Source organism: Triticum dicoccoides, chromosome 2A (genome assembly GCF_002162155.2).
Source record: "Triticum dicoccoides isolate Atlit2015 ecotype Zavitan chromosome 2A, WEW_v2.0, whole genome shotgun sequence".
NCBI lineage: Eukaryota > Viridiplantae > Streptophyta > Magnoliopsida > Poales > Poaceae > Triticum > Triticum dicoccoides.
Window position 1 is genome coordinate 35,074,406 of NC_041382.1, and position 6,625 is coordinate 35,081,030.

The window sequence follows — 6,625 nt, forward strand, 5'->3', positions numbered from 1 at the left end:
CCACCCGTTCCCCGACCCCGTCGTCGTCGCCGCGTGCGCCGCCCCTTCCCCGGCCCCATCGCCGTCGCCGCGCGCGCCGCCCCTTCCCAAACCCCGTCGTCGTCGCCCCGACCACACGCCGCCACCTTCGGTCCGGCCGCCGGCGCCCTTTCCTCTTATTTTTTTCATTATTATAAAAATGTGCATATATGTATATGTTCTCTGTGTATATATGTTCATATATGCAAAAGTTAGATTTTAGAAAAACTTTATATATGCAAAAGTTTATATATGCAAAAATTAATACATATATGCAAGTATATATGTATTTTATATATGCAAAAATTTATATATCTAGCTAGGATGAAGGAAGAAAGGAAGAAGAAGAAAAACTTATATATGAGAAATGTATGTATGTATATATGAGAAATGTATGTATGTATAGATGTATGTATGTGGATACATGAGGGGGGTCGATATACCCCCTCCCCGATAGCATTTTTGTGCATTTTAGGTTAGTGTATATATATGTTGATGTATATATGCAAAATATAGATTTTTAGAAAAAATACTATTTTTTCTGTTGATGATATGATGATGTTTTTTTTTCATATATGCATTTTTTCATATATGTATTAAATTTTTTAAGTTTTTAGTAGATATCGATTTTAGGTTAGTGCATTTTATCACCGATTTTAGGTTAGTTGATCGATTTAGTGCATTTTATGTTTGTTGCATTTTAGGTTAGTGCATTTTATGTTAGTGGAGAGGAAAAAGTAAAATAAGGAAAAGGAAAATAAGTAGAGAAAGAAGGAGAAGAAGAAGGAGAAGACGAGGAGAGGAAGACAAGGAAGAAGAAGAAAAAAAGAGGAGAATAAGAAGGAATAGAGGAGCTTCTTCTCCTTTTTTTCTCCTCTTTTTTTTTCTTCTTCTTCTTAATTTTTACCGGGAACGAGGGTGTCGAGGATCGCCGAGGGGTCGAGGGTCGGGAACTAGGGTAGAGGGTCGAGGGTCGTTAAGGGGTCAAGGGTCGAGGGTTTCAGGGTCGAGGGTTCGAGGGTTCTATAGGGTCGAGGGTCGAGGGTTCCAGGGTCGTCTAGGGGTCGAGGGTTCCAGGGTCGTCGAGGGTTCGAGGGTTCGAGGATCCCCGAGGGGTCGAGAGAGGTTTCCTAGTGTCAAAGTATTGAAGAAATACATGGCTTCATCATTAGCCGGAAGTAACCAGGGCATGTTGGTATGAAGTTCTGCAAAGTTGTTCTGGAATGGAGTCCCAGATAGGATAATCCGCCTTTTGGTACGAATTCAGCAAAGGCCTTCCAAATAGCGATATTCGGAAGGCTCTTGCTGAACTTTGTACCAAAAAGCAAATTATCCGATCTGGGACTCCATTCCAGAACAACTTTGAAGAGCTTCGTATCATCATGCACATGTTACTTTCGCCTAATGATGAAGACATGGTTTTGTTGAATCCTTTGACACTACGCAACCTCCCGACCCCTCGGCGATGCTCTCGAACATGAGAGGAAGAAGAGGATCGCCGAGGGGTCGAGGGTTCCAGGGTTGTCGAGGGTTCGAGGGGTCGAGGATCGCCGAGGGGTCGAGAGAGGTTTCCTAGTGTCAAAGTATTGAAGAAATCCATGCCTTCATCATTAGCCGGAAGTAACCAGGGCATGTTGGTACGAAGTTCTGCAAAGTTGTTCTGGAATGGAGTCCCGGATAGGATAATCCGCCTTTTGGTACGAATTCAGCAAAGGCCTTCCAAATAGCGATATTCGGAAGGCTCTTGCTGAACTTTGTACCAAAAAGCGAATTATCCTATCTGGGACTCCGTTCCAGAACAACTTTGAAGAGCTTCGTACCATCATGCACATGTTACTTTCGCCTAATGATGAAGACATGGTTTTGTTGAATCCTTTGACACTACGCAACCTCCCGACCCCTCGGCGATGCTCTCGAACATGAGAGGAAGAAGAGGATAAAAAAGAAGAGGAAGAAGAAAAAAAAAGAGGAGAAGAAAGAATAGAGGAGTTCTTCTCCTCTATTCTTTCTTCTCCTCTTTTTTTTTCTTCTTCTTCCTCTTTTTTTATCGGGAACGGGGGTCGTCGAGGGACATAGATGTAGTGTCGTCGTTGTCGATATATACCCCCTCCCGATAGCTTACTATGATTAGGTAGCTAGTTCTACGTTTGGCACTAATATATCCATCTGTCATGTTTGAATAATAATTGCCATGTTATAAATATTTGTAGAAACTATGGACACCGCCCTAGACGAAGCAAAAGAAGCGTTGTTGAGGGACATAATCGCAGAAGGAAGTGATGTCGTCTCGTTGTTTCTCAACGAAACCGATGGTCTGGAAGGAGAGGGCGAACAAGCTAGCTACGGTGACGTAATGCCGGTGCAAGAAGAAGAACATGAGGACGGCTCCGGTGACCCAATGCCAGTGCAAGAAGGAGGCCGTGATGACGGCTCCGGTGACCGAACCGAGTCCGGCCAGGTATATATATTAGTTAAGCCTGTGCTGACTAGCTGATTGATGCATTCATTGTTTTGGTATGTACACATATTAATTAAGTCTTTGTTCTTTTTTCTAGCCCTCCGGATCGAGCACAACTTCGGTAAAGAGACGAGGCCCGAAGAAAAAGTTGAGCTTGGATGAAAAGTTTGAGATCATAGAAATCGCGCCCGACGGCCAACCGATTGAACCCCTCCGGACAAAGAACGCATTTGTTGCTCAGTGCGGGGTTCTGGTTAGGGACAAGATCCCGATAAGCATCCAGCAATGGTTTAAGCCGGCTAAAGAAGACCCTGAGGTGTCTTATCTCAATGATATGCAGAAAAATGATCTTTGGACTGAGCTGAAGTCAAATTTCACCCTACCGCCAGAGGATAATCCAGAGAACCCAGTTAAAGAGAAATTAATCAAGTCTTTTGCTCTTAAGAGGATGGTAGAACTATTCAGGAGGTGGAAGAAAGAGCTGAATAAGTTTGTCGAAAATAATGAGACACCAGAATTCAAGGGCAGATATGAGAAGATCAGAGATCACTGGCCCGCATTTGTGGCCCACAAGACATCAGAAAAGAGTAAGAAGATGTCAACGACAAACAAGCAAAATGCTGCAAAGAAGATGATTCACCATCGCACGGGGTCAGGTGGCTACCTCGTAGCCCGGCCTAAGTGGGCCAAGACTGAGAATGATCTGGTTGATAAAGGGATCGAACCAGAGAAAATTAGCTGGCCAGACCGTTGCCGGACTTGGTTCTTCGGGGCTGGCGGATCCTTGGACCCTGTAACAGGGAAGTGCATTTGGACGAACGATCAAATGAACATACCAGTCAGGAAGCTTAAGCAGTATATCAAAGCAGCGCAGCAAGGGAAGTTCTTTCCAGACAGAGAGAACGACGAGCTCACAATGGCCCTCGGGAATCCTGAGCACCCTGGACGGACACGAGGCACGCCAGGCTCCATTCCGTGGAAGGTTGGGTTTCCGGACGCAGGAGGTTACAAATCCCATGAGAGGAGGAAAAAAGTGCAGTAGACCCAAATGCAGGCGCTGCAAGCAAGGGTAGACGCGATAGAGGAACGAGAAGCAAATCGCAGCAAACGTACTGCCGAAGCCTCCCCCGGAGCTACCCCGCCATCTCAGCGCAGAAGCAGCGTGGCTTCCACCGAGCTGCTTCAGCCGGAGCATGCCTTGATGGCGCCTGCCAGCTATCCCGTGGATGCTATCCGCCTCCTCCACCGCCTCCTCCTCCGGCGAGTGACGATCAGGGCCCTCGGCCGGCTCCTTCTCCGGCGCGTGGCGGCACTCCACCTCCTTCTCCGCCTGCGCCGACGCACCCGAGCAGCCAGCCTCCTCCTTCTCCGCCTCGTCAGCAAGGGCAGAAGAGACCTGCCGCCGCTCCAGCTGCTCCGGCGCGTCGTAGTCCTTCTCCTCCGCCTCGTAAGCAAGTAAAGAAGACAACCGCTCCGTCTACTCGGTCGGCGTCTAGCAGTACAACCAGAGGCGGGAGGACATATAGATTCGGTCCCTCTCTGAAGACTCCAGAGAAGTTACCATATGAGAGGACCCCAGAGGAGAACGCCGAGATCGCGCGAACCGAAGTGGATGACTGGTTTCAAGGGTTGAGAGCAAAGAGACATCCACCTCCGGAGGAGAAGGTAGATCCGGTGAAAGTGAAGCGCACTTTGGCTGCCCTGGCAAAACCACCCAAGTCTCCGCCGACAGGCAACTATGAGCGCATTATTGCAAAGACATGGGCCGAAGCGGAGCGGTCGGGAAGTACAGTCAGTGATCAAAGGATGAAAGAATGACAAGCAGCTGGGAAACAAATTGCCCAGCTCGGCGAACAAGTGAAGCAATCGTGCCCCCCCCCCTCAAGGTGCCTAGCAACATCGTTGATCCGAGGATGGTGCCCGGTTATGGCAATGTTGACGATTACCTGCCCGACGATGTACATTATGATACCATGGAGGTGCAGATACACAGATACGAGTACGGGAAGCCTCTCGTCAAAGATGAAAAATCTTTAACAATGATGATGCGAAGATTACATGATTGGTACTTGAAAATCTGCAGAGAGTCTGGGGGGAGGAGTACTTTGTATGCGAGAGTTAAACCGGAGCATGACCTCATTGGAATTGAACTGTTGCCTATTCCATTTGAGGAGTTCTATCAGTTTTTCAATCAATTGGCCCTCGATAAAACAATGATCACCTGCTACTGTCTGTAAGTACTACTACTTCTGTCATTAAGTCTCTCTATATAGCTCATCTCTTTCATTGCATGTATTTATAATTATCCTCACTATATTATGCAGAATGAAGATTGCCGAATTGAAGAACAGACAAATCGGTGATATTGGGTTCATTAACACATATCTCATAGATGCAACTGAGGTTCAACATCGTCCCGGAGATACCGAGGCCAACTTGCTACGATCATTCAAAAAAAATGAAAACAAAGATATAATACTCTTTCCTTACAACTTCGAGTGAGTGTTACTGTCTTGTGCATATTCGGTTTCCCTTATATATTAGTCCAGGTTATAGTAATGTAATTGATGAGTTATGCATGCGTGTGTAGTTTCCACTATATTCTCCTAGAGATTAGGCTTGAGCAGGGAGTAGTAACCGTCTTGGACTCTAAACGAAAAGATCCCCAGGAGTATGCAGACATGACTGAAATCCTCAAGAAGTAAGTTAAATCGATCATTATCCACCATATCAGCAACTTTGTTCATTTCCTGATATCAAGTCATTGTTTTCTTTGTCCGGCAGGGTTTGGAGAAAATTCACCAAAACAGTTCCGGGACTGCCGAAGGAGCTGGAATTTAGACACCCGAAAGTAAGTACTATAGTAGCATGTTCCGCGCATCTCCTAGTGATTCAAGCGCTAGTTTCATCAATACCATTTAGCATTCTTGCTTATCAGTTTGATTGACCTCTATTTCTTGTAAAGTGGTTGTGGCAGGAAAAAGGGAATGATTTTTGTGGATACTACGTCTGCGAGTCCATCCGCCACACGACCTGTGAGCGGGGCGGGTACTCTGACGAACAATATGAAGTACGTAAATAACAACATTCACAATTTTATTTTATTACCATCATTTGTATTGAGTTTCATTCATTCATATATATATATATATATATATATATATATATGTATGTATTGACCCCCTTCTTCAAATTAGATGTTTCGGAAGCGGGATGAACTCCTAGCACCAGCTCGCATGCGAGCAATTCAAGAGGAATTGGCGGCATTCTTTCTTGACCAAGTGATCGCTGTAGACGGAGAATACTATGTGGACCATGAGTCCGTATGATTATATTTGTAAGAGATAATTATTGTATATATGTAGCTGGTAGTGTCGGATAGATATACGAGAACTTGTTGTTCGACCAATCTCTCGGAGAAGGAGAGGTGGTCGATATCACTTCTCTCTGTATGCATCTATGTTCATGACGATCTTCTGTTTCCTTCGTTTGCTTACTAGCTAAATAGCGTGTCAAGTCCTCTCTATACGTATGTATAGTACGTAGCATCGACCAAGCACGGACGTAAGAGAGGACACTTCTCTCTATTAATTATAGCTAGCTAACACAATATATGAAACACCTAAATTAACCCCCCAAAACCCCCAACCCCCCCCTTTCAAAAAAAACAGAAACCCCAGCCACAGAAATGCTGACAGGTGGATGCCTATTGGTCCTGGTTGGTGCCACCAACCGGGACCAAAGGGGCTCCTGCCTGGGCTCTGTGCACTGCCCACGTGGAGGCCCATCTGTCCCGGTTCTGGATTGAACCGGGACTAAAGGTACAGGGCATTAGTACCGACACTTTAGTCCCGGTTCAGGAACCGGGACTAAAGGCCCTTACGAACCGGGACTATAGGCCCTTTTTCTACCAGTGTATGGTTCAAATACGTGATCCATGTTATATGTGTATTGTGGCGGGAGAGCCAATAAAAAGATATTTGCATATTACCGCAGTTATGTATCACACACAAGGTGTTCGATGGAATGCCCGAGCCACACTACTTAAGCTTTCTCCTCTCCAAGCTCCATTTTCCATAATATTTGTCTAGGTTTAGCGGTCCGTCACGCCCTGTCCCCGTCTTCACCGCCGTCGATCACCCGCGCCGA